The following is a 21,198-nucleotide window of genomic DNA, read 5'->3' on the forward strand; positions in this document are numbered from 1 at the left end:
GACCTAGAACATAAGCTCAGTAAGCATATTTATGATATCATGTAATAAATTATGGCCTTGCTCATGAAAAATTTCAGCTCACTATGGGCTTCAGTTAAATCTGACCTTTAAAAGACAAAAAAAAAAAAAAAAAAAAACTTTAAATAAATCAAATGCCAACAAAAACTTCAGGGGAGATCTGTTGTACTGTTTGGATTATGAGAGCCACACTGTATTTGGAATAAATTTAGAATAAAAAAGAAACAAAAAAGTGTCAATAAACAACATCTAATTTGTTTCAAGACTAAACAAAAGAGAAAATATCAGGTACAGTTCAAATTAAAATTATGTTCTTGTTTTTAGCCAAGCAATTTTAAAGTCACCTGGTTTTTGTTTTGTTTTGTTTTTCTTCCCCCAGATGTTTCTTTCTAATGAATTGACCACTACATTTCCAACTTTATGGAATGGCCAACAGCCCATAGAAAGACATATCTTTAGGCGCCTGTTTGAAACCAGCAGCTTCAGCAAACTGCCAGCCTTGATTCAGGGCCAATAATGTGGTTTTTAAATGTGGGGGTCAGGCTATCACAGTGGAGCCTTGATTTGGTGATTCTCATGTCTCAGCTTCCCAGGTAGCTAGGATAATAAGCCTGTGACATCAGGCCTAGCTCATTTTACTTTTTATGATGCCTATATGAATAAATGATTTACAATTTATGGAAAGATGTATTTGTTATAGAGCACTTTGGCAGAAAATCACAGCACTTAGCAATCACCATCAGGCACGTCTTTCCCATTGTGTCTCTGCATTTCCTGAGAGACAGCATGGTCCCCCTCCTGTACGCAGTTGACACAGTCTCAGCACCGTGGGGAGGAGGAAGCATGTGGCCAGGACCCAGACCTGCTCAAGAAGCCTTTCCAGCCAGTCACTTAGGCTCCATGCCTGGGTGGGCCAGTTTCAGTCCGGCTGGTGGCTCACTGCATTCCAGAGGTTAGGTCTCAAGTCTTCAGTTGAACTGGGCAGAGGCTGGTGCCACAGGAAGGGCACACAGCAGAGGTCAGAGCTGCATCTCCCCCACCCCCATTAGCAACTAGTGTCTTGTGACAGAGTGGCTTGTAATGGAAAAAAAGGAGAAAACAAACTTAGAAGACATTCAGACCAGTGATCTTCTGTTCCCAAGCCTCCATGTGACTATGAGGCCCCACCCCTAGGCTCGGCAGAACAAGATGCCAAACTCCAGAGGGTTCAGCCTTGTTATGCATGGCTGGGGGGGTCAGAGAAGGCCAATGAAGCTCATCTCCCTTCAAATTTGTCATCTTTACAGAACAGCCTGTGCCTAGTGCCATCCCAGTTTGGCCTCAGGTGGTACATCCATTTCACTAAGGTTTACAATCCCAGCGGGGTGGAGCAGGCCAGGGAGCCAGAAAACTCAACGTGTGGAGGTGGGTAGGTGATAAAGGATTTCAGTCTGAAGGGAGGCCTGTCAGCTTGCCTCACCACCAACAACACCATGCGCCATTAAGACAATGGATCTTAACCTCCAGCAAGAAGAGAGGGCAAACCAATTTTCCTGCTAGTGGAGAGAAGCAATAGAAATATCTAAAATCATGCTCACAGTCAGAAAATGTGCTTCCCATTTTCTCCCATAATATAATAATCATAATTTTCCTTCTCAAGATAATCCCACCAGAGTTGCCAACTGTAACAGGGTGTTAGAGGACCAGGAAAGTATCTGATCACAGCATTGTGGAACTGACTACTACAGAATTTGGTACCAGAGAGTTGGGGTGTTGCTGCATGATGAATCCGATCATGTGGATTTGGGTCTTTTGAACCTTTGACTGGGAGGAAGAATAGTAAAGGACTTGGTATTTGCAATAGCAGAAATCTAGCCGTATGGTAAGCAATTGTTATGGGCTGTTCTGAAGAGAGTTTGAAAATGCTAAGTGCAGAGAGAATTGTGTTGGCTTATGAACTTTCAAAGGGGAAGGAAAGATGACAGACAACTTTATTGGAACTGGGCTACTGACATAAAAACTGGCTACATTCTTCTGCCCATTCCCAGAAAACTTGATCAAGATTGAATTTGAAGGTTTGACCTCCACACTTTGAATTTGAAGACAGGTGTGCTTGGAGGAAGATATAAAACTGAAAGATGTATGATTTATCACAGGAAATCATTAAGTAAGTTTAACATTACTGGCACAGACACAGGTTTTAGGTTACTGAAGCTGCTATCATCAAGCAAACTACCACCTTTAAGGATGACCCAACTACTTTACCTTGAAACAATGGAAAAGATACCTGAGTTGGATTCCACCAAGGAAAGACTGAATGGGATAAATGCAAACTCTTTTGAAAAGAGATGACTAAAGGAAGAAACCGCTCTTCAAGGTCAGGATTTATTTACTCCCTGGGTTGGCTATTTTAGTGCTCTATCTCATATTGGTTTTAGAAGCATGAAAGTGGGTCATAAAGTACAAAAGATTTCTGAAACCACTGCTGAAACATGGAATACAAAACAAAGCAACTTCCCTGTGTGGCCAGTGAGGCCATTTTCAGAAGTAAAATAGGAAGTGCTACTGAGATGCACTGTGGGAAACAGGATGATATTCTTGTATTGAAGGCCAAAAAGGCCAGTGTGTGGACCTAAAGATGGACCACGATTTGCAGTGGAGACCCAAAATTGTTTTAGATATACCAATACTGTGTGTTGCAGTCCGGTTTGCGTTGCTGGTAGAAATCATCCAACTAAGAGAAGCTTGTGGGAAAAAAAGATGTTTATTTTGGCTTACAGGCTCAAGGAGAAGCTCCAAGATGGCAGGGGGAAAGGATGGCAAAGTCCCTCATCATCTACTCTTAGCAGGGTTTCTAAATATTTTCTCTAAATTAGCCCGTTTTTTGCCTCTATGCGAAACAGTTTGTCAGGGGACATCTCTGGGAATTCAGCAACACGTGCCAAAGGCACTAAAGCCTACTTTTTGACAGGGAGATAACTTCACAGCTTATTCTCTGATTTTAACCACAGGTTCTTAATGTAGGAAAATTATCCAAGTAAACATGGTAATTTCCATCAGATTTTATTAGTTTTTGATTCCTTTGCTATTTCAAAAATGAAATATTAGCATTCTGGTTTATTAATTTTATATTTCCAAAGAACAATACAATTATTAGGCCAATGAAATATTTCATAGTAAAATAAAACAGAAACCACTTTAAAGAAGAGGCACTAGTTTTCCTTGTCTTTTTAATGCAATTCCTTGTCTGGGGCTTAAAAGCCTGTGCAATTTATAGAAATGAGGTTATAAATGAGTTCTTTGATTCTCATCAGCAATTTATTGGCCTCTATTATTTTCATTATCTTACTGTTCTTTCTCTAAATCTATCAACAAAGTCACAATTGACTTGAAAGACACTTGACTTTTGCCTAATGACATAGTCATGTTTTTCAAAGTCTCTAAAAGAGAAACCCACACACTTCTAACCAACATTAGTCCCATGATCCTTGTTTCCATATTAATACCATTTCCAGAAGTAACTTTTGTCTTTTTCCTCACCAAACCAAAACCAGAACATATTGCCTACAAAAGTATATATAAACCTCTAAAGTTGAACCAATAGCTAACCTATTTTTAAAATATTTATTTATTTATTTGCAAACAGAGAGAGATATAAGAGAGACAGAGAGAATGGGCACACCAGAGCCTCCAGCCACTGCAAACAAACTCCAGATGCATGCATCACTTTGTGCATCTGGGTTCATGTGGGTACTGGGAAAACAAACATGGGCTGTTAGGCTCTTCAGGCAAATGCCTTAATGACTGAGCCATCTATCCAACCCTCTAACCTCTTCGTTAATAGCACCCCAGTTTAATTTGGGAGGAGCAGTTGCCTAGCTGCTAGAAATTAGTTTATCGTATGGCTGGAAAAACCAATAATAACAATCCTATTTATAACTATCTCAGACTCTTTGCCAATAAAACATGAACATGTGACATAAGTGGTATAGAAGATACATAGGAAAGTCACCTGATATAGGACCTGTGGTGGTTTGAGTTAGACATTCCCCATAAATTCATATGTTTTGTATGTTTGGTTCCCAGGTGGTGGCAATTTGGGCAGGGGATGGGCTTTGGGAGGCTTTTGCCAGCTCTACCTTGTCAGAGTTCAGCTCAGTCTGGTATTGCTGTTTTCCACCTGCTATTGTAAGGAGGTGATCTCCAGTCCCTGTTGTACCATCTTTCCCCTGCCATTGTGAAGCTTCCCTTCAAGACGGTATGCCAAAAAGTCCTTTCCTCCAGTCAGCTGCTTTTCATTGGGTGTTTTTTCAAAACAACGTGAAGATAGATACAACAGGATTCTAGATATCTGAATGCTTCCCTCTTTTGTTGATGGCTTGAACTATTAAAAAAAAATGAAAAGAAAATTGCTAAAAATGGGAGTATATTAGAGAAGGTAAGCATACACCAGCAAATATGAACTCCTAGGATACCCATTTTTCAGGGAAAAGAAATGTAATAAACTATTTGATTAAGCTACTACTGGCATTTATAACAAACTCATTTTCTCAGGAAAGCTCTTGTGACCTTTATGTCTGTAAAATTAATTCTTCTGTTCACTCTAAAGAAAGAAAATATACTGTTATCAAGGCTTCTAAAGTGTTAAAGCAAGCACACAAGGTTGAAAATTTTGCCAGTTTGGCAAATTTACTGAAGTATTTAATTTACTAATATGCAAGAAAAATCTTGTAGCTGCTTCCAAGTGATTACATGTAACATGAGCCATTATTTTTGTGACAGTGTATTTGTTTTCCAATTACCTTTTGTTTAGTAGGTAAAATATTCATTTCCATATCTAACTCTGGTATGGAGTTGTTTTATTATTAAATATCTAGACTAATTCATTATTTATACATAATCCATAATCGTATACAACTTAGATGCACTGAGGCTATAATAATAGTTTAGAAGTCAGAGGAAAAAATTAGTCATATAAGCAGATTTAGTACAAGTCTTAAAATCCAGATAAGTTTTGTTTTACCCAGTTCAAACAAGCAGACAAAGAATGATTAGAAGTTATTTTAAAACACAATTGTGGCCAGGCGTGGTGGCACACGCCTTTAATCCCAGCACTCGGGAGGCAGAGGTAGGAGGATTGCCATGAGTTCAAGGCCACCCTGAGATGACAGAGTTAATTCCAGGTCAGCCTGAACCAGAGTGAGCCCCTACCTTGAAAAAAAAAAAAAAACACAATTGTGTAACAAGGATATGTTAAACAAGAATATTGACTCAAAATAATAACCATTATGATATATTCAGTTGCAACTAGGTGGATCATACTTGCTGACACACATGACTCTGAATATGAGAGTGAAATTGCTGGTCAGACATGTGTACACCTCTCAAACTCTATAAAGTTTTCCCATTCTGCCCTAGGGGATACCAGTAATCTGCAATTAGAGAATCCAGGCACACAGCTTCACATAGCACCCTCACTCTTTCCCAATCTTGGCAGCCAAAGTTTCTGCAATCAGAGTTGAGACCATTGTGTTTGGTGACTCAGCTTCTCCCTAGAGACCTCACTCTTCACATCCCTGCATGAACATTGTGCCATTGGATTCAGGGACCCATTCCACATAAATTCAAGGACTTAGCCTCTGCCTAGTGCCTCCTTCCTTCCCCAGGTACCCAAAATTCTGCCATTAGACCCAGGGACCCATACCACATGAATTCAAGGAATTAGCCACTTCCTAGGACCTCCTCCTTTCCCCAGGTGCCCAGCATATTCACCCATAAAGTGGTGACTTATATACAGCTGCAACTAAACTGAGATATCCTCACTTGCTCCATCAACAAAGCAGCACCAAGTATCTTCAAAATTTAACTCCAAGCATCAAGAAGAGCAAGGTTTTAGTTACCATCTGTTGCTAGCACAAAACACCCAACCAAAAGCAGCTTGTGGGAGGAAAAGGTTTATTTTGGCTTAAAGATTTGAGGGTAAGCCCATGATGGGACAGGAAAGGATGGCATGACCAAAGACTGGACATCATCTATGCCACCACAGGTGGAACACTGCAGCCTGACAGTGAGACAACTAACACTAGCAAACTGAGGGTTAATAAACTTCAAAGTCCTCCCTCCCACACCTTCTTCAGCAAGGCGCTGCCTCCCAAATTGCCATTAGCTCAGAATTAAGCATTAAAAACATGTGAGTTTCTGAGTAACACCTAAACCCACAAGTAAAGTAAAACAAACACACACACACACACACACACACATACACACCCCATCCTAAATACTCATGTAACACAGATGTAACAGAAAGACCACTGAATAATACACCAAATGGTTAACAAAAAAATCCAAGTCAATATGTCTCCCCCAAGAATTACCAATCCTATCATAAAAGACACCCATGAGAGCTACTTTTAAAAATTCTACACAATAAACTCAAAAGGATGATTATAAATGTGTACAAAGACCTCAAGAAAGATATGGATAAATGCATGAATGAAATACTGGATAAATTCAAAGAGGACACAAATAAACACCTTTATAAATTCCAAAAGAACACAAACAGCTAAATAAAATAATAATATCAAGAGGGGGTAGGTCAGAGTTCCCAGTTCCTTCCACACCCCCAGTTCTCTGGTCCCAGTATCCCTACTCCTGGCTTATGAATGCCTGAACCCCATGTGCATGCTGCTGAAGCAGGCCTTTCTCTCTACCTTCCTGATTGAATGGCCCCTGAGTCCTCAGCTCCTGGATCCACTGCTCCAGAGGTGCATGTGCACAGTGAGTAGGCCAGAGCTCCCAATTTCTTCCTCACCTCCCAGATCCCTGGTTCTTGTATCCCTGCTCATGGCTTTGGGTTGCCTGGATTCTGCATGTCTGCTGCTGAAAGCAGGCCTTGTGTTCTGCCTTCCTGATTGACCTGCCACTGGGAGCTCAACTCCCAGATCTCTGCTCCAGAGGGTGTGCATGCAGAGTGACTGGGTAAGAGCTCCCAGTTCATTCTGCACCACTCCATTACCAGGTCCTGGTACCCCTGCTCCTGGCTTGGAGTGGCATGGTCTCTATGTGTGTTCTGTGGAAACATGTGCTTTGCCCTGGTTTCCTAAATGAATAGCCCCTGAGTCACCAAATGCCTGATCCCCTGAGCCAGAGGGTGCATGAGCCACTTATGAGAGCTCAATTCTAGCCCCTGGCTCCTCAGCTTCCAGGCTGCTAGTTCCTCAACCCCTGGCTCCCCCGTGCTGAAGAGTGTACACAAGTGGAGTGAGTAAACCAGACCCCCAGTTCCCCAGGTACCTTGGATGTACTTGCAATCTCCACAATCTGCACATCTTCAGTTATTACACCATCCTATTCCAACCCAGTTCACATTTAAAACGGAAAACTCACTGAATATCCACAAGGATACTTGCTTTCCTCTCAATAAAATAAGACTTTTATACCAAGATAGGTAGACCATGCAAAAAAGAAATACAATGAAAGTCAGAAAACAGATATCGCCACTAAGGATGCATAGTCACACAATGGAAGCATCCAGTGAAATCACAGAGAAAACCACAGAAATTGAATGCCAAAATGAAAACACAAAAAGCTATGTGAACTTGATCAAGAGAATTGCTTAACTAGAAGCAAAGGCTCAAAAATCTAACAATCACATGAATGAAATTTTGCAGAATCTTCTCTTGGAGCACTGAGCTTTTGTCACTAGGCTTAACTTAATTGAATAAAATCAAAGAAGCCTCAAGAGACACCAGTGAATTGAAGGCAAGTCAACAAATAGAAAATCTGAGTAACCAGCTTATTAAACTTAATGAAGACATGATCAAATTCAAGAGTCCACAAGATCACAATAACCAAAACGAGAGTAGGCTCAAAAAAGTACACAGCCCAAGAAAGCACCAAACCCCATAAAGCACTCCATCATGGCAGGGATTAAATTGAAACTCACAATTATAACATTAAATATTAATGTTCTTAGCTCACCCATCAAAAGACACAAGCTAATAGGGTGGATCAGAAAAGCGGGCCTAGTTGCTGTCTTCAAGAAGCCCACCTCACCACTAAGGACTCCTCCTCAGGGCAAAAGGATGAAAAAATATATTCCAAGCAAATGGGATTAAGAAACAAGCAGGTATGGCTATACTGATATCTAATAAAATAGACATCAAACCAAAACTCATTAAAAAGGACAAAGAAGGCTACTTATTACCCATCAAGAGAACAACCCAACATGAGAACATCACAATCATAAATCTATATGCACCAAACACTGGTGCACCACAGTTTATAAAAGAAAACCTACTCGACATCAAAACAGAAATAAGCACCAACACCATCATAGTTAGGTACATTAATACTCCATTATTATCAATAGACACATCATGCAAGCATAAAATCAACAGGGAAATAATAGAGCTCAACAATACCATTGATCAATTAGACCTAATGGACAACTGCAGAACAATCCACCCCAATTCTACTTCTCAGCAGCCCACAGAACCTTCTCTAAAATAGATCATATATTAGGCCATAAAGCATACCTCCATAAATTCAGGAAGATTGAAGTAACTTCCTTCATTATAGCAGATCACAATGCTTTAAAGCTAGAAATTGATAAGCAATACATCAGGAATTCCACTAGCACCTAGAGACTAAAAAACAAACTTTTGAACAATGAATGGCTTGTGGAAGAAATAAGAAAAAATTATTGGTGGTGGGCTTATGGATGTTATAGCCAGCTTCCCCATGCTGGTGTTTATCACATTCTCTTATTGCTATAGCCTACCTTATGTGGACCAGAGGGTGATGTCCACCCTCTGATTATGCCATTGTTTTCCTCTGCCATCATGGAGTTTTCCCCCTCGAGCCTGTAAACCAAAATAAATCTCTTTTTTTTCCCACAAGCTGCTCTTGGTTGGGTGATTTTTACCAGCAATGCAAACCTGACTGCAACAGTAAAGTGGTACCAAGGAGTGGGATTGCTGCTAGATACCTGACAGTGTGGCTTTGGCCTTTTGGACCTGCCTGCAAAGCCAAAGGGCCCAAGTTCAACTTCCCAGGACCCATATAAGCTAGATTCACAAGGGGGTGCATGCATCTGGAATTCATTTTCAGTGGCTAGGGGCCCACAGTGCCCATTCTCTATCTGCCTCTTTCTCACTCTTTCTCTCTCAATCTCTCAAATAAAGAAAAAGATAATAAAAATGAATAAACAAAAATAAAACTACATAAAATATACAAATCCTGGGGGTTGTTTGCACGGACAGTGTGCGGGCTGGCACAGTGGTCTGGAGTGAGTAGGCCAGACCCCTGTCTCTGAGTTCCTCCCACCCCCTCCAGGGTGGGTTGCCTGCAAGGACATTGTTAGGGCAGGCAGGCTCAGTGGTCTGGAGTGAGGAGGCTAGAACCTTGTTGTGGGCTCCTCCCACCTCCCTGGTCTGGGTTCCCTGAGCTGGTCTGTGTGCTGGAGGGTTCAGGACAAAATAAGTAGGCCAGATCCCTGTTTCCTTGCACCTCCCAGTCCCTTGCTCCTGGTAGGTGCCTTGCTTAGGGAGGCCTGGTCCCTGTGTGACCTGTGGTATCAGGACCTTTACTCTGGTGTGCTGACTGAGTACCAACATCCCTGTTCACCTGAGTCAGAGGGTACATGGGCCAAAGGATAAAAACTCGCTTCCTCCTCAATAAAATAAAGAGTCTTCCTAAAATGGGTAGACAACAATGCAAAAAAAGCCAACTAATGTCAGAAAACTGAGAGATCTCCACCAAGGATGCATAGTCCTACAATGGAAGCCTCCAATGGTATCATGAGAAATCAACAGAAATTCATTCTCAAAATGAAAACACAGCAGTCAATGAGACCCAGATCAAAAGAAATTTGCTTAACTGGAAGCAAATCATCAAAGAACCAACAATCATATTGATGAGATTGAACAGAATTGTCTCTTAGAGTTTTCAGCTTTTGACAATAGGCTTAACTTGATTGAAAAAAATGTTAGAGTCCTCCAAAGACATGAATAAATTGAAGGTGAGTTAAGAAATGGAAGATCTCAACACGAAGTTGATTAAGCTTAATGCTTGATCAATGCTTGATAAAATGCAAGAATGAACTACAGAGGGAAAACAAAGAATAAACTACAGGAAGCATTGAGAAAATCAGAACTTGAATTGAAATCATACTTCAAAGAAGAGATAGACATGATGCAAAATAACACAACAGAAAACAAAATCAAATAGAAATTACAAAAACCTTTCTAGAACCCCTCACCAACTGAGTTACTCATGTGGAAGACAGAGCCCCTGAACTCTGACAGAAGAAATTGATCAGGAAGCCAAAAACTTAGCTAAATTCAAAAAGAATCAAGTAAACAGAATGCAAGGGAACTGTAGGGACACCTTAAAATGACCAAACATCTGGAGCATGTATATACCAAAAAGAGAAGAAATCCAAGCCAGAGGCATAGAGACCATAACCAACAAAATTATTGAAGAAAATTTTCTGAATCTCTCAAAAGAGAGGTCCATCCAGATACAAGAAACCCACAGAATAACAAACAGACAGGACCAAAGAAGAAACTCTCCAAGACACATCATAGTTAAAACTTTAAACAACAAAAACAAAGAGAGAGTGTCAAAAGCAGCAAGAGAGAAACAATTTACAACATAAAAACTTATTCCCATCATAATTACAGCAGATTTCTCAATGGAAACCCTGAAAGCCAGAAGTAGCTGGAATGGAACACTTCAAAGTCTGAAAAACTATGGCTTCCATCCCAAGCTACTCTACCAAATAAAAAGTATCCTCATAATAAATGGTGAAAGAAAAACTTTCCATGAGAATATTCAACTCTATGATTATATGAACACAAAACCAAACCTACAAAGAATACTTGAGGGAAAACTCCACAGAGAACAGTCAAACAACCTATCTCAAGAACCAACAAGAAGATCACAATAACCAAAACAGAACAGGCTCAAAATAGTACAAAACACAAGAAAGCACCAAACCCCATAAAACACCTCATGATGGCAGGGGCTAATTCAAGCCTCACAGTAATAATCGTAAATATTAATGGTCTGAACTCACCCATCAAAAGACACAGGCTATCAGCATGGATCAAAAAACTGGACCATGTTATCTGCTGTCTTCAAGAAATGCACCTCACTACTAAAGATAGACACCTCCTCAGGGTGAAAGGTTGGAAAATTCCAAGCAAATGAAAATAAAAACCAAGCAGGTATTGCTATATTACTATCGGATAAAATAGGCTTCAAACAAAAAGTTATCAGAAAGGACAAGGAAAGTCACTTCTTACTCATCAAGGGAATGATCCAATATGAGCACATCACAATCATAAGTATATATGCACCAAACACAGATGCACAACAGCTTATAAAACAAAATCTACTCAAGAAAACAAAAAAAAAAAACCAGAAATAAACACCAACACCATTATAGTTGGAGACTTCAATCCTCCACTATGATCAATAGACAGATCATCCAAGCATAAAATCAACAGGGAAATAATAGAACTCAACAACATCATAGATCAACTAGACCTAACAGATATCTACAGAACTTTCTACCCCAACTCTACAGAATGCACATTCTTCTCAGCAGCACAAAATCAGTAGTTTTTCTATATGCAAAAGACAAATATATGGAGAAAGAAACCAGTAAGGCTGTCCCATTTTCAGTAGCAACAAAAAAAAAAATTTAAATACCTTAGAATAACACTAACCAAGGATGTGACAAACCTATATAATAAAAACACTCAAGAAAGAAATAAAAGTGAACTTGAGAAGATGGAAAGACCTTCCATGCTCCTGGATAGGTAGAATTAATAGTGTGAAAAATGACAGTTTTACCAAAAGAAATATACAGATTTAATGCACTACCAATAAAAATCCTATCATCATTCTTCACAGAGATTGAAAAAGTGATCTCAAAATTCATATGGAAGACCTTGGATATCCAAACATAAACTCAGAAAGAAAAAAAAACCTCTAGCAGCATCACCATACCCAATCTAACAGTATATTACAAAGCCACAGTGACAGAAAACAACCTGATACTACAGTACAAACAGAAATACAGAATTGAAGACCCAGACCTTGGGTCAGCTATCTACAGCTGCTTGATCATTGACAAAGTTTCCAGTAGTGCAGACTAGAGAAAAGCCAGCATCTTCAACAAATAGTGTTGGACAAATTGGATGACCATATGTAGAAAAATGAAATTAGACCCACTCATTTCGCCATACACAAAAATCAAGTCAAATGAATTAAAGACCTCAACATAAGATGTGAAACTCTTCAACTACTGGAAGAAAAAAAATAGGCACTATGTATGCTACAGAACTGGGAAAAGACTTCATGAAGAAAAAAAAAAAAAAGTAGCCCAGAAAATTAAACAAGCACTCAAGCAATGGAATCTCACGAAGTTAAAAAGCTCTTGCACAGACAAACATACCATAGGCAGAGCCAATCGATTACCCATTGAATGGGAGAAAATCTTTGCCAGCTATACCACTGACAGAAGCCTAATATCTAGAACCTACAAAGAACTCAAAAAACTAAACGATAAAAAATCAAACAATCCACTTCAAAAGTATGGCAGAGAACTGAATAGGGAGTTCTCAGAGGAAAACTTACAAATGGCTAACATGCACTTAAGAAATTATCCAACATTTCTAACCATTAAGGAAATGCAAATTAAAACAACTATGATATTCCACCTTACCACAGTAGAAATAGCAAACATTAAAAAAAAAAAATCAGGGCTGGAGAGCGCTTGCCTGTGAAGCCTAAGGACCCCGGTTTGAGGCTCGGTTCCCCAGGTCCCACGTTAGCCAGATGCACAAGGGGGCGCACGCGTCTGGAGTTCGTTTGCAGAGGCTGGAAGCCCTGGCACGCCCATTCTCTCTCTCTCCCTCTATCTGTCTTTCTCTCTGTGTCTGTCTCTCTCAAATAAATAAATAAATAAAAATTAAAAAATATATATTAAAAAAAATCAAATGAAAACAAATGTTGGCAAAGATGTGGAGAAATAGGAACACTCATTCACTGTAGGAAGGAATATAAGCTAGTACAACCACTATGGAAATCAATATGAAAACTACTAAAAAAGATGAATATCAACAGATCCAGTTATTCCCTTACTGGGCATTTATCCTAAAAGCACCACAACTCAGCTCAGAGATATTTGCTCAACCATGTGTATAGCTGTTCAATTCATAATAGCTAAAAACTGGAATCAACCCAGGTGCCCATGATTGGATGAATGGATAACCAAGATGTGGTATATCTACATGATGGAATGCTACTCAGCAGTAAGAAAAAAAAATGACACATTGAAATTTGTAGAAAAATGGTCGAACTTGAAACAGATCACTCTAAGTGAACTCACACAACCACAGAAAGATAATCGTTGCATGATCTCATTCATCTGCAGTTCCTTACCTGGATCAGCCCGAGTTGCTGACATACCTGAATAGCATTTCAAGGCTTGGACAATAGCGAGGGTGGTGCTTGGGGAACACGTAAGGGCTGGGGGTGGACATAAAACTGAACCTAAATTGAACTGGTACCATAGAATCCTACATCCTGGAAGTCAGACAGGTGGGACACTCAAGAGGACCTTAGGAGGAGCACCTGAATCGAAGGGCCCAGGAGAGGGTGAGACAAAACTTAACCTCAAATTACTTCTGTTTCTCTTTCTTCTCTGGCTTTATCTTTTTTTCTTTTCCCTTGGCTCTGGCCTGTAATTCCCTGTACCAGGATGTGGTCTACATCCACAATGAGCTGTTGATCAAAGAGACCTACTAGATCTCTCAAAACATACAAAACACACTTGTCAGAGCACTTAATTACCCGCCAGAAGTTAATGGTAAGATTCCACTGCTGAAGATACCATACATTGTCAACACAGATCACGAAGAGACTATTTGTAATCCAGAAGAGAGCCAGTCCCCTATTGGCCCATCTAGGGCTGGAAGGCACTACATGTATTACCAGGGAAAAGCAGTCAACAACTGTCTAAGCAACACAAAGTCTAAGCTTTCAAACAAGTGCCTTTAACTAAAGCTAAGCCATCTCTCCAGGCTCTTAAATTATATGTATAATTAGGCTACAAAGTAGTAGATTTCCATATAGTTATTTTTATACATCCTTAGTTTTGATTAACCTTCCCTCCCACCATCTCATCTGCTCTATTCCCCCCCTTCTATCCCTGTTTAGACCTTGCTACTCTGAATCTCCTCTCCTCTGCTTGCATAGAACATATCCTTCTTCCCAGCTCTTTTTTTTTTTTTTTCTCCAGTGCCAGAAGCTAAACCCAGGCTCTTGAATTTTCTAAGCAAGCAGTCTACCACTGAGCTAAATCCCCAACCTATATCATCCTCACTTAATGCTTTGGCCCCCTTCTCATGACTTTTTTCTAGCTTCCTGGAATCTATAGAAACTTAATCCAGTTTAAACACACAAATCTAAGATAAATTTCCAAAGATGGAATCTGCTAATATGAGAGAACACGTGACATTTGTCTCTCTGAGCCTGGAAATTGTTTCAACTTTATATATAATATTCATGTGAATATTATGTCCAATGTAGACATCTGTAAAATAGAAAAATTAGACCATAACATGATAGATAATAATATTACTATGATCCATGGAGTTCTACCTTAATGGCTTTAACAACTATTTTTCTCCCTCCTAAAAACTGCTTTTCTGCCTCCTTAGTCTTGTCTCTATAAGATGCTAGGAATGAGCCTTTCTGGTGCTGTTGGATATAAAACAACATTTGGTCTCTGCATGAACAAAATGTGATGGCTGGCCAACAGATGGAACTGTGAATAGAAATTCACTAAAAATGCCACACCTATTTTAACAATTTTGTAGACTGATCAATTGACTAGAATTTCCTGATTGTAGAGGGTAGGAATGTTATACATTGAGAGAAAAAATTATTTGGGGCTACCCTGAGGCTACTTAATAGCCACTTATCACTCCCCTCTGCATCTGACCTCATATCAACCTTGTGATCACCATGTTGAACCTTTGGAATATATCCTCAGCAGATTGCTAGCATCACCACCAACCCAAAGCTTAAGAATACCATCAGATAACATCTGAAATTTACGACAGAGTTCTCCCACCCTGACTTTGATAATAGCCTCTCTATTAGATGTCCTGACCAAAGTATTTGGTAAATGTGCTTATTTATGGCTATCTCACATTCTGTGAGTACGAGAGTTTGTGTAACTACTTTCACAGTGGAATATGTGATCTAAAGCATCCTAAATTCAGGTTCCTGGTACACGATCAGTCATATTTGGCTGAGAATAAATTGTCTCTTAGTCCCTTAAAAAAGTAATAATGGGATTAAGAGATGGCTCACCAGTTAAGGCACTTGCCAGCAAAGCCTAAGAACTCCTGTTTGCAGCTCCAGCTCTCACATAAGCCAGATGCAAAGTGACACAAGCACGCAACATCGCACGTGCGCACGCGGGGCGCGTGATTATGGAGTTCATTTGCAGCAGCCAAAAGCCTTGGCTCGCTCACTCGCTTGCGCTCTCTCTCTCTCTCTCTCTCTCTCTCTCTCTCTCCCCCCTTTCAAAATAAATAAAATAACAATAATAATAATTAAGAGCTGAGAAAATGGCTCAGCAGTTAAAGGTGCTTGTTTGCAAAGCCTACTGATCCAGATTCAATTTCCCAGTACCTATGAGGCCCTGGTATACCTATGCTTACTTATTCTCCCTCTTCCTCTTCCTCTCTCTCTCTCTCTCTCTCTCTCTCCTGTCAAATAAATAAATAAATAAAAATATTTTAAACATTTTAAAATGGTAATAATATGATAATGAAATAAGATAATACATAAGAATATATAGTTTAATGTCTGACACATATTAGATACTTTTTTTAAAAAATCCAATGACACAGTATGTCCTTTAAGGGCTTAAAGAGGCTTAATGTATTTATCCTTGTGCTTTGTGTATATCTGTTTCTTTTCCAAAGCTTTTGTGGATTTTTGATTCAGGTTTTTCGCGTAGATTTTACTACATTAAAAACAGAGTTTTGTTTAAGGAAAAAGTTCAAAGTGATGACAATTGTGAGTCCCAGATGTAACCTTCAGGCGTTGCTGAATGCTAATCTCTAATAAACTTTATTTAAATTGAAATGTCTTTAGAAATTTAACCAAGTTACAGAAAAACCAATGTTTTTAAACAGAGTTTGAGTGTCAAAGACACTGCTCTGTTTTGGGCACCAACTATAAAAAATTAACAGACCTTCTTCTCACATGTTGAATATAAAAATCTAAGACTTAAACAATTTGTCATATAAATTCAAAGTTTTCAGATCATAAAACATTAATCTTGTACTTCAAAATAAACTTGTACATTAAGAAAAGCATTCTCACTGGGCATGGTGGCGCACACCTTTAATCCCAGCACTCGGAGGCAGAGGTAGGAGGATCACCATGACTTCCAGGCCACCCTGAGAATACAGAGTTAATTCCCGGTCAGCCTAAGCTAGAGTGAGAACCTATCTCAAAAAAACAAATAAACAAAAAATAAATAAATAAATAAAGCATTTCTGGTGCTAGAAAGATGGCTTAGCAGTTAAGGCTCTTGCCTACAAGCCTAAGAACTCATGTTCAAATCTCAGCAAAACTTAGTCTGCAAAATAAGAGCACAAAAAAAGGGGGTGGGCTTGAGAGATTGCTTGGTGGTTAAGGCACTCGACTGCAAACCAAAAGACCCAGATTCCATTCCCCTGGACCCACGAAAGCCAGATGCACAAGGGGATGCATGCATCTGGAGTTCTTTTGTAGTGGCTGAAGTCCTTGGTGCACCCATTCTCTCTATCTGCCTCTCTCTCTCTCTCTCTCTAAATAAAATTATTTTTTCAAGGTGGAAATAAAGCTAAATCAGAGAACTGCTTGCCTCACAAGCATGAAGACCTGAGTTTGATCCCCCAAACCTACTTAAAAATGTCAGGTATGGTGGTGTTCTTGTAACTTCTGCACCGGGGAGGAAAAGACGCAGGGATCTCTTGGGTTTGCTGGTTAGCCGGTTGTTGCACTCAGGTTCACGTTGCTGGTAGGAATCACCCAACCAACAGCAGTTTGTGGGGAAAAGGGGGTTTATTTTGGCTTACAGGCTTGAGGGGAAGATCCATGATTGCAGGGAGAACGATGGCATGAGCAGAGGGTGGACATCACCCCCTGGCCAGCATCAGGTGGCCAATAGGGACAAGGAGAGTGTGCCCAACACCGGCAAGGGGAAACTAGCTATAACACCCATAAGCCCCACCCCCAACAATACACTGCCTCCAGGAAGCATTAATTTCCAATTGCTATCAGCTGGGGAGTCTAGCATCCAGAACACCTACGTTTATAGGGGACACCTGACTCAAACTACCATGCCAATCTAGCATAATTGATAAGCTCCAGGCCAATGAGAGACCCTATCTCAAAAAGATGGCAGGCATTATTGAAAATGACATCTAAGGTTTTCCTCTGGCCTTCACATGCATGTGAACACGCACATATTATGCACCTGCACACATACATGCGTCAAAAAAAGAATCTCAGGATGCAGGAATATATTTTAAGGGAGGAATGTAATGTTGAAAACAACATTAAATCAATTTAAATGGAACAAAATGATACTATCAATACTATGGGTTAGGATGAAAGTTTCTTTTAAGTTTTAATATTTTTTCATTACAATTTATAATCTAAACAGTGATACTCAACCAAATATAGTTTGTCTCCTATACTTAATGATATACTTCCAAATTCAAGAGTAACTGAGTCTCTGCCTGATTGCCTGATGTGCATAAATATCACTACCATGGCACTGGGCTTTGAATAAGAAAGAAGTGAAAGGGAGAAGGAGGAAAAGAACTGTATTGTTTATACAGACAGATGCTGTTTATATAGCCATATATGTCATATATATGTATATATTATATAGGTAGGCAGATAGATAGATAGGTAGGTAGGTAGGTAGGTAGGTAGATACATAGATAGATAGATAGATAGATAGATAGATAGATAGATAGATTGATTGATAGATAGATAGATACATACATACATACATACATACATACATAGATGGATGATGGGAAGAATATAATGATGCCAGGTAGAATGACAGGGACCAGAAACTGAGAAAAATAAAACTCCACAATTATGGAAAGGAGAGGACAAAAATCTATAATGTTCACCCTAAAATATTTTGCAGCAAGAACTATACATTTCTTTGCAAACCTTAGAGTCTTATCTTTGAAAATATAAAGTTCTGGGTGGGAAATGTCATAGACCTGCCCCTACTTAAAGATCCCTAGCTATTTGAGATTTTCATTTTAATGGGCTGGAATTGTCCACATACGATACTGGACCTGGGACCTGGCCATTTTCCACACAAAAAAAACAATATTTGGAAGGTGAGAGTCTGGAAAGAAATTCAGTTTTATTCAAGGGCTGGTATCCTAAGATGGAGAGGCTGTCATTTCTCCAAGCTCTATCCTCAGAACACAGACATACAATTACAATGAAGACACAATGTGAGCTCCACAGGAAGGAATTAATGTCTGGTGTTGAAAAACCCAGTCAAAAGCCTGTCTGTCAAGCTCAGTCCCTAGTGGGGAAGTTACTACTATTGTTTGGCTAAATAGATATACTGTGCGCATCAACTTGTCCTCTGAATCTTTATGTGTCTGTCCATAGATTACTGCTGCTCTCACTTTCAGTCACTAAAGCTTCCTTGTGCTGATAGTTGTAACTGCTGGACAGACTAAAAACTTATCAAATTGCTAAATAAAAGTGACAGTTGAATGTACAACACTAAATGATACATCTCTTGAAAATAAATAATTTTTTTAAAAAATTACTATATACTACTAACATGTAAATGCCAGATTGTAAAAAAAAAAAAAAAGTGACATGAGGAAAAACATCCAGCACAAACGTCTTTAACCATTTTCCAGTTCATATCATTTCTGAATTGTTCATCTTTGTTCTATTTCTCTGATTGGACCACGCTTACCACATGAGGTACCTAAGTTAAAATAGTAAGCAACGTGATCAAGAAAATACGGAAAATATGGAGGATTGAGGACAGCTTTGAGACAGCACCCTTTCATCCTATCAGCAAATGTTCTTTATCAAGCCAGATAGGAATACCTGAGGCACTGAGGAAAAATATATAGCTTCTGCTGAGTATGCATACATTTTGCTTAGTTGAGCTTTTATTTTGATTCTTTTATCATACTGAGGAACAAATTCAGGGCCTTACACATGTCAGGCAAGTGTTCTACCACTGAGCTACATCCCCAGCACCATCTGTTTTTTTTTGTTGTTGTTCAATCATATTGTGTAAAAAGCAAATGAATCAATTAAGGTGATGGTTTTATTATGGCTGTTATTATAGAGTCAATATTGGTTAAAAAGGAAAACGCAAGAAAAGGGAAGGGGATATGAGTAAAAAGGAATTATTTCTTGAGTAGCATTAAACTTTTGAGGAAGGATGGTCTTACCTCAAAAAATACCATGCCAACATGGTTATGTGTAAGTCGCCTCCAAAAACAAAAGGATGGAGAGATTTTTTTCTTAACAGTTGCATATTTTCCATTTTATTTTTTAATGTTATTTGTTTATTTACTTGAGAGAGAGCAAGGAGATTGACAGAATGGGCATGCACTGCATATAAGCTCCAGACACATGCTCCACCTTGTGCATCTGGCTTACGCGAGTACTAGGGAATCAAACCGGGGTCCTTAGGCATTGCAGGCAAGTGCCTCAACCGGTAAGCCATCTCTCCAGCCCTTATTCTCCATCTTAACCTAACAACACCCAGGTCAAGTTCATACAGCACTGCCACCTTAAAGAAACATAAAGACTATTCTTAGATTATGAGCCAGAGAGAAATGGGCTGTGATTCATGTTTTTTGGCTTTCATGAGTATACTTTCCCCTCTCTGTTCCAGATGATACACAAACTAACAACAGATCATGCAGATTGTGTTATCCTCTTCCTCAGTCAACCTTTTCTAGGCAGCAAATACAAGTAACCACCTGTCAGTCAATGAGGTTTTCCCATTCCCATTATTATTTACACCAAGCGTACCATCTCTTTTATTCTGAACTAGGCCTTCTGAAGTACTTCTATTTCAACCCCATTTTATAAAAAATAAAAAAAAAGAAGCCTCAAGTGGGAAAAATAAATAAATAAAATGTGCTCCATGCCATGCAGGACTAGGACTCAGCACACTGTTTAACTCCAAAGCCAGGTTCTCAGGCACTACACACTAGGTCCCTCCTCAGTCTCTTCTTCATGGTTTCATCAGTTCTCTCAGCTTCTTGTTTTCTTTTGTTGTATAAATTCAGCCAAAATATGGCTAGAATGTGGGGGGGGGGGGTTTTCTTCCCGAATTTAGCAACCACAAAATCAGGAAATGTCTTCAGTTTGAAAACTCATTGCTCTTTATTCCTTTGAATAAGCAAAGGTTTGGTATATCGGACATACAGTAGTACGTTCAGATAGCAATACATGATGACGGTTCTAATGAGCTTTGTCATTTTTTAAAATTTTTTTTATTTATTTATTTGAGAGCGACAGACACAGAGAGAAAGACAGATAGAGGGAGAGAGAGAGAATGGGCGTGCCGGGGCCTCCAGCCACTGCAAACGAACTCCAGACGTGTGCGCCCCCTTGTGCATTTGGCTAATGTGGGACCTGGGGACCCGAGCCTCGAACTGGGGTCCTTAGGCTTCACAGGCAAGTGCTTAACCGCTAAGCCATCTCTCCAGCCCAGCTTTGTCATTTTTAAAAAATAGTTATTTTTAAAAATATTTTTATAACTTCCATAACTACAGACTGACTATGACCCATGGTAATTCCCCCCCCCAACTTTCCCTTTTGCAACTCTACTCTTAATCATACCCCTCCCCCTCTCAATCACCCTTTCTTATTTTGATGTCATGATTCTTTCCTCCTATTATGATGGTCTTGTGTAGGAAGTTTCAGGCACTGTGAGGTCATGGATATCCAGGCTATTTTGTGTCTAGAGGAGCATGTTGTAAGGAGTCCTACCCTTCCTTTGGCTCTTATATTCTTTCCATCACGTTTTCTGCAATGGACCTTGAGCCTTAGAAGATGTGATAGAGATATTTCAGTGCTGAGCACTTGTCTGTCACT

General features: G+C 39.5%; 1 non-coding gene across 1 annotated transcript; it reads right to left on the reverse strand.

The window, feature by feature from the left end:
- Positions 1 to 395: 395 nt before the first annotated feature.
- On the reverse strand, positions 396 to 532 carry LOC123457845. The gene has a single exon (XR_006635206.1). It is a non-coding gene; the product is annotated as a small nucleolar RNA SNORA2/SNORA34 family (small nucleolar RNA).
- Positions 533 to 21,198: the final 20,666 nt, after the last annotated feature.

The sequence above is a fragment of the Jaculus jaculus genome, chromosome 1 (genome assembly GCF_020740685.1).
Source record: "Jaculus jaculus isolate mJacJac1 chromosome 1, mJacJac1.mat.Y.cur, whole genome shotgun sequence".
NCBI lineage: Eukaryota > Metazoa > Chordata > Mammalia > Rodentia > Dipodidae > Jaculus > Jaculus jaculus.